The sequence below is a fragment of the Macrotis lagotis genome, chromosome 7 (genome assembly GCF_037893015.1).
Source record: "Macrotis lagotis isolate mMagLag1 chromosome 7, bilby.v1.9.chrom.fasta, whole genome shotgun sequence".
In the NCBI taxonomy this organism is placed as follows: Eukaryota; Metazoa; Chordata; class Mammalia; order Peramelemorphia; family Peramelidae; genus Macrotis; species Macrotis lagotis.
Window position 1 is genome coordinate 196110291 of NC_133664.1, and position 8547 is coordinate 196118837.

The window sequence follows — 8547 nt, forward strand, 5'->3', positions numbered from 1 at the left end:
CCATGACCTGTGTTCTTCTCATCGCCTATAGTCTCTTTAAAGAGCTTGCTCTTTTGATAATCTCCTCGATTTTTATAATTGTCAGTCTCAATATCCACAGCTTTCATACCTATTGCTTATAAACATGTCTAGATCTCCCCATCCTTAAGAAGCAAACTAAAGAGCTTCACTTTACCCTACCATTCCCCTTAAGCTTTTGTCCTGTATCTATCTTCCATTTCATAGTAAAATTACTATGGAAAAAATTCTACATATATTTGTTGCTTCAATTTTCCCTTTTCTCACTTTTTAACTTCTAGCAATCTGTTTTCTGTTTCTTCCACTTGACTGAACCTGCTTTTACCAAGTTCAAAATTTCTTTCTTTACTACTTGTTTTTACTTCTTTTCTTTCTTAATATCTCTAAAGCCTTTGACACTCCTCCTTCTAAAATATTCTTTTATTGGTCTGCCATGGTACATTTTCTCTTGTTTTTTTCCCTGTATAATCATTCTCAGTCTGCTTAGTTAGATTATCATACACCCACCCCTTTGTTTCTGTGTGAGTACACTTCAGGGCTCAGTATGGTACGCACCTTTTTTCTTCCCTCTTGCTACCATATTTTTGCTACCTAAATCTACATATCCAGTCTCCATTTCATACCATACCTCCAAAGAACATTCATTACCTGGACATCCAAAAACATTATCAAACCCAACATATACAAATGTGAATCCATTTTCTTCACTCAAACCCCAACCATTCTCTTAACTTGCCTATTTCTATTAAAGGAACCATCATTCTTCTAATTAACCACATTCACAATTAAGAAATAATCTACCTCACTCTCCTCACCATAAATCCATCTCCACTATCATATCCAATCAGCTACTAAGTCTTTTTTATAAATTTTTATTAATTTTAAATTTAAATGTGAACAATTACTCCAATTATTTAAATTTGATTTTATTTGTATAAAAATGTTTTTATCAGTTACTAAGTCCTGATGATTCTGTCTCAATATCTTTTGCAGCCATTGCCTTCAATCCCTCATGTTACAGTCACCCTAATTCAGTCACTCATCACTTCTCACCTAAATTTGAAATAGCCTCCTAATTGGTCTTTATTTAGCTTCTCATCTCTCTCTCAAATAGTTGACAAATTGATAGTCCTTTTTTTCCCTTAAAGTTCACAGACTGGAACCTACTGCTATTAATCTGCTCTATTTATAATAAGGTTGTTTATTCCTTCAGAGGCAGTCCTAAGGTTCAATACTGGTACCAGACTTTGTGAGGATACCTAATTAACTTTAGTACTATTACAGCTGAGAATTCCTGAGTTAAAGCAATCCAATAGCCTCAGTCTTTCCCAGTAGCAAGCATTACAAATGTGTGCCACCATGCCTGGCTCCAAATTGATACTTCCAAAGTTCAAGTATGTTCTTTTTCTATTGCATGTGATTTTTCTACTTTAAGAAATTTCAGTAGATGCCTATAGCTGCTAGAATAAAATAGAAACTCCTCTGGATGGCATTTTTGAGCCCTCTAAAATCTTGACCACCTTATTTTTCCAGACTGATTTCACAATACTTTTTTTTTGGGGGGGGGCAAGGCAATTGGAGTTAAGTAATTTGCCCAGAGTCACACAACTAGGAATTGTCAAGGGTCTGAGGCAATATTTGAACTCAGGTCCTCTTGACCATACTACTTTTTAAAGTACATTGAGGGGTGGCTAGGTGGTATAGTGGATAAAGCACCAGTCCTGGAGTCAGGAGTACCTGGGTTCAAATCCAGTCTCAGACACTTAATAATTACCTAGCTGTGTGGCCTTGGGCAAGCCACTTAACCCCGTTTGCCTTAGAAAAAAACCTAAAAAAATAAAGTACATTGAACTTGAAGTTGTAAATAAGCTATAGCTTTTTGTCTCCCACACCCACACTTTAGTATAAACTACGCCATAGAGCCTCATCCTCTCCTTTCTCAACTCCAGCTCTGGGAAATGATGCCCCTAAAGTATCAACTCTTTGAAGAGGCTTTTCCAGATTCCCTTCTATGCTGCCAATCGCTTGATATTGGTTTTTATGTGTCTTATATTTATTTTTCTGTGTGTTTTTTATTATTTCAACCATATAGAATACAGACCTCTGAAAAACAGGATTTTCTTACCCTTGTATTTGTCTAGATTAACTTCTAGTCTGAGAGCCTGTCCATAGTAATGACACACTGGATAGAGCATTGGATCTAGAATCAGGAAGACCGGAGTTCAAATTTGACCCCAAATATTGACTGTGTGATCTTGGACAATTCACTTAACCCCTATTTACTTCAGTTTCCTCATCTGTAAAATGGAGATAATAACAGAATCTACTCCAGAGTTGTTATAATTATCAGGTGGGATAATACTTGTAAAGGGATTTATTTCTGGCAAATAGTAGATGCCATATAAATGCTAGTTGTTAATTTTCATCATCAACATCAATATTATTCAGCTCTACTAAATGCTTATTGATTAATTGATTGAAAGAAGAAAGATGCAACTAAATGAAAAAAAAAAACAAACAAGAACGGTCATTCCATTCATTTAAGAAGTCCTTATTAAGCATCTATTATTTGCCAGCCACTGGGTCATACATTGGGACTACAAAGACCAAAAAACAAAACAAAACAAAACAGTCTCTACCTTCAAAGATAAAGATTCTGAAGATGAGAAACAAGTAATGGAATGACTACCCTCCCTCCCCTCAACCTTCCACACACACACACACACACACACACACACACACACACACACACACAGGTTAACCTTTTCTTTTAGCCTTGATTGAGTCTAAGAAATAAGACAAGTTAGTCTGGGCTCCCAGAATTTTGTTTGGCTGAATCAACCCAAGGGGTTCTTAAAGCTTGTCCTCATTGTTTGTCTTTCTCTTACTAAGGCTAAATAATTTCCTTTTCTTACTGTTGAATGACCAAGGATTGTCTCATTTTATTCAATATTAAACCCAAATTGCAAGAGGTCTTATCTGAGTGGGGTTCAGCCCAGAATATTTGCCATAATCTGGCAGGATAGGAACACAATGATCTCCTTGATGTGTGTGGTTGGATGGGTCTTACCAGAGAAGGTGAGCCTGGATTAGTTTACCTGGTGGTGCTTTTGGTATTGCTTATAGAGATAGTTGTTTGATATGAGGCAACCCCAACTCTGAGATTAGAAAGCAAACTCCCTAGGGAATTTCAATAAGAAGAGAACAAAGTGATTACCTTAAAGATAACTGTCACTTGATTATTTTAGTTCTCACAGTTTAGATGGACCTTCAAACTTGGAAAAGTAAGCCTTCTTTCAGTTTTACTGGAAAAATCTCACCTAATCTCAAGTAAACAGTCTAGAGGGATTGAATTTTTTCAGAGCTAGAAAGAATTTTTCTCTTCATTAGAAAAGGAAAAATTCAGAAGTTAGGCTCCACCCTCATTGAGACTGGATGCTTTGTATTACTAATGTTTATCATTATATTTGGGTAAACAAGTTTTGAATGGTTTTTTAGAAATGACAATGCAGTTGAACCTATAATCTACACTTTTATAATTGTATCTGGACATAACCAATCAGTAAGGGAAAGAAGGAGGGACCCAACTGGGAGAGAATGTAAATCAAGTGAACAATAGAGAGTTTAATTTCTTTCCATTTAGTTATTTTGTAAATGGATCCTAGATAATAGTATTGCCACTAGGATTGATTCTTGCTGAACTACAAATTTCTAGTTACCTTGATATCTTTATGGCTATGTCATTTTTTATGACAAATTAGGGTTATATATGGGATAAATGAAGGTGAATGTCTTTCACATTGTGTGTGTGTGTGTGTGTGTGTGTGTGTGTGTGTGTGTGTGTGTGTGTGTGTGTGTGTCTCAGAGAGACAGAGGGAGACAGAGACCGAGACAGAGAGAGAGACTAAGATAGTCATTTTATTATAATTAGCATGTGTTGTGGAAGAGGACTTTTCCCTACCCAAAGAAAAGTTGATTCCTCCCAGTCCACAACAGACTCTTAAGGAGTCTGAATTTAAAGCAATATGACTCAGATTATTTTTAGCCTAAGGAAAAATGACTTCAATCCACATAGGTTCTTTTCCTTGCTATTTTGGTTGTGTATTAAAATCAATATAATTCTGCTTTAAGTTCACTTAAGACAGAAGTGACTTTCCCTTTCTCTCTTTAAGCTATCTGTCCTTTTGTTTCGGTTGTCCTTTTCAGTTCTAGCTAGGGGCAGGCAACAGGAAAGTCAGGGTCAGCTGGGATTCCAGAAGACAAGCCCATGGGGTAAATGGAGTGTTTTGTAAAATGGAGTGGTTGGAAGGAAATTAGATAGGACCATAAGATTCTTATTTATCAAATGATATAGTATTTGTAAAATGGTGCTTGACCCTGTGACTGGCATATGTGCAAATGCTGATCCCTTTTTCTTCCCCTTTGGACTTGGAAGTTGAATGGAGTCAGCTGTATAGGAACTGACTAAAACTGAATCTAATCCCTCCCCAGAGACTGAGCTAGTCTAGGGAGAATTATGTCCCACAGGGTGGATGGTTTTTTTTCCTTGTTAATTTGTTTTGTTGGTTCATATATTTTTTTCCTTGATAAACATTTGAAGTAAATATTTCTTTGTAAAAACTAATTAGACTGCTATGTGATCAAATAGAATTCTGGTTCTGGGAACACCTAAAATTGGGGGAACACAATGGGTGGGGGCTTGAACCAATCGCAGAAACTAGATAACCCCTGGGGGGACGGAGTGCTGGGGAATCATAATATGAAATGTAACATCACTTAGGGAAATAGCACAAACATAGCCATTATTGACTGTGTATATATTTATATGTTAATATTATTCAACAACAACCAAAAAAATATGGCTTTCAGGCAGAGGGAGCCAGGTTATTTATACAGCTTATTAATAAGATCATCACATCTTGTCAAGTGTTCAGCAAAGTCCCTTATATTTGGTCAGAGATGAGATCTCCAAACTGTTTTTTTAGTTGTTTTTTTTTTACAAGGCAATGGGGTTAAATGGCTTTCCCAAGGCCATGCAGCTAGGTAATTATTAAGTGTTTGAGGTCGGATTAGAACTCAGGTACTCCTGATTCCAGGGCTGGTGCTCTATCCACTGCACCACCTAGCTGCCCCGCCAAACTGTTTTAATAAGGAGCAGTAGAAAGTAAAACCACTGGATTTGAGACCCAACTAAGAAAATTAGTAAAAGAAGAAAATGTAAAGAGGACAGCAAACAAAAGACAATTGGTAATGACCTACAAAAATATTTGTAATGAACTGCTTTCATTGTCAAGAACAGTGGACAGTAGAGTCACATACTTCCAAGTGTACCCATAGAAATGATATAAAAGACTCTAAAGAAAAATAGCTGGATTAGAATAAACAAGAGTCATGCCAGAGGTGACAAAATTGTGACAATGATAGGTCAATTAACAGGGTGAAGAAGTGATAGATACTGAAAGTGTTATTTATCCTTCATTCTCGAAGAAGACCATGACATCATGAGGTGATGCCATAACAAGCACATGAATTTGATTTGAATGAGCTGGTGCTGTGCTAAGTCATCAACCTCACTCTCTACTCTGGAGCCATCTTGGATCAGTGGTCAGATATGGATTAGGACAAATGGAGATGGGCCTGGGTGAGAGACAAGCAGGGTTAAGTGACTTTCCCAGGGTCACATAGCTTGTCAAGTGTCTGAGAATGTTTCAAAACTCATGTCTTCCTCATTTCAGGACCCAGTGCTTTAATTGCTGTGCCATCTATATTAGCATGGCCCTTGCATAATTAATTAGTATTGGCCCCTGCCCAAGGATGACACAAATAAAGGTGTAGAAGAGAAAACAAATTCCAACCCTTAATATTGCCCAAAAGACCAGTGAATTTGACTTTTATTCCTGGAAATATTGTAGAATTATTCTAGAATGTAGTTATGGCTTTATCAAGAACAAACCATACCAAACTCACCTAATTTCTATTTTGAACCAAATGGCTAAACTGAAAGATTTGGGATTGCTACAGATATAGTTTACCTAGATTTTTAAGCAAAGCATTCAACAATCTTTTTATATTATTAATTGTGAGCAAAGTGGAAAGTTCTGGGTTAGATGATCACTTACTTAAATGTATTCAGCACTGATTGAATGCATAAATTCAAAGAATAGTCATTAATGGGTTACTATCATCATAGACAGGCACCAAGAATCATGTCCCACATATCTATTCTGGGCTCTGAGATAGTTAATATTTTTATCAATATCATGGATGAAAACATATAACATGCTTATTATAAGAACATAGATTTAGAGATGAAATGGCCCTTTGAAGTCACTAAGTATAACACCTTCATTTTACAATGAGGAAAATGAGGCTCAGAGAAGTTAAGTAATTTGCCTACTAAATAATAAATAATAGGTGGGTTCTAGATCTTTTTGTCTCTAAGTCCAGCATTTCATCTACTGTGCCATGCTGATTCTCCTAATACACACACACACACACACACACACACACACACACACACACATATATACATATATGTAAGCAGAGAGTGTGAGATAGAGACAGAGAGACAGAGAGAGAGAGAGAGAGAGAGAGAGAGAGAGAGAGAGAGAGAGAGAGAGAGATCGATCAGACAGGAAGTTAGCACAAATAGTGAATGACAATATCAAGAATGATAAAATTTTTGACAGGCTAGGACACTGGATTCAACCAAATAAGATAAAATTCAATAGGTATAAATATCAAGTCTTTGTAATATATAGTTCAAAATCAACTCTAAAAGTTTAAGATAGGGGAAGGCATGGTTATATTCCAATAAGATCTGAATTTTTAGTGGATTATAAACTCAATGAAAGTCAAGAATGTAATATGGAAACTAGGAAAGTTAATGTTCTCTTAAGATGGATTAAAGGAATCGTAACTATAAGGAATAAGATAGTGATTATCTCGCTGATTCATGACCCCATCAGATTGTATCTGGGGTATTGTGGTCAGTTTTAAGTACTAGAAGGATAGGGAGGAAAGTATCCAAAGGAAAGCATCAGAAATGGTAAAGAAATTCAAATTTATAACATATGGAGAAGAGCTGACATATGCAAGGAACATGTTAGCTCTTCAAATATTTGAAGAATGCTCCATGGGAGAGGTTGGATTTTTTTTTTCTTCTTGATAATAAGTAGTGGAACTAAGAACAATGGATGAATTTTGCAAATGTATGCACAAAAGTCATTTGGAGATGGGAAAAAAGTCCCAAAAGAGATATACAAAATTGGAATGGACTTCTTTTGGGGAAGTGGGGGTAGGGTTCTTTTCATTGGAAATTTTCAAATAGAGGCTGGAGTGACACTGTAGAGAGAGATCCTTTCTAGATATTTGTTAGATAAGATGGCCACAATGGTATTGTCCAACTGTGAATTTTCTTCAATAATCCAAGAATAAGACTATTAAACAGGTTTACCACTGTTATAAATTTTGGTTCTGTTAAAGATAGCTCCAGTCTAACTGCCTGGAATGGAGGCAGTAACTGATTAAGAATTGTTCCAATTATGGACTTTCAGCCAAGATGCAGAGAGAAGCCAGGCACTGTGCCTAACGTCTCCTGGCTTTCCCTCAGAATTAACATGAATAAAGCCTTTTCTTTTGCAGGGCAAATGGGGTTAAGTGACTTGCCCAAGGTCACACAGCTAGGTAATTAGTAAGTGTATGAGGTCAGCTTTGAACTCAGGTCCTCCTGAATCCAGGGCCAGTGCCCTATCCACTGTGCCACCTAGCCACCCCTGAATCAAGTCTTTTAACAGAATCCAAATCCACAAAATCCAGAAAGAGCAAAGAAGAACATGTGCTAACAAGGTCTGTCTCGGGTGAACGTGGGTAATCCAGGGGCAGAGAGACAGCACAGGAGTGGTTGAGTGAGAGACAGCACAGGAGTGGTTGAGTAAGACCCCCCAGGACTAACCTCAGAACAGCCTCAGAAACTTTGGCTTTGTGAATAGGCAGGGGAGCAGCGCAGTGGGAGGGAGAACTCCAGTGCAGCAGCTAGACATTGATCTGGTCAACTCTGCTGGCCTGGAAGACCAGGTCCATGTGCCCCATATTTTCAGCAGAGTCTCTGTGATTCCAGTTGGGGCCCCTCCAACCCTGTGAAAAAAAAGGACTCTTCCTAGAACGAACCCAGTAACAACCTCCCCCAACCCCCACCCCCCACCCCCCAGGTGTGAGCAGCAGATCTCTCTCAGTACTGAGATTAACTAAATAGCCCAAGGGCCAAGCCCACATTGTTCAAGGATAATTCAGACCCTGCTGCTCCCCTCACTCCTCTCAAGGCCTAGGGAGTGGGCCACAAATCAAGTTCACGGACAATCCAGAGAAGGTCTCTAGCACCCCCTACTGGCTGGGCCACTTGGAGTTACCAAGCTCAGGGAGCAAAACCTCTAGGGTTTTCAAAACCAAAGGTCTGTGAATGAGCCCCCCTCCCCAGCTACAATGAAGAAAGCCCAGGAGCAAAATGAAAAAAGGCCAGTAGAAAGGGGA

The 8547-nt window shown here is 37.9% G+C and overlaps 1 long non-coding RNA gene across 1 annotated transcript in view; it reads right to left on the reverse strand.

Moving 5' to 3' along the window:
- LOC141493255 (uncharacterized) overlaps window positions 1-8170 on the reverse strand; it is a 59948-nt gene extending 51778 nt beyond the window's left edge. The window contains exon 1 of the long non-coding RNA XR_012470163.1: window positions 7973-8170. This is a non-coding gene — a long non-coding RNA (uncharacterized LOC141493255). The remainder of the gene's footprint in view (window positions 1-7972) is intronic.
- Window positions 8171-8547: the final 377 nt, after the last annotated feature.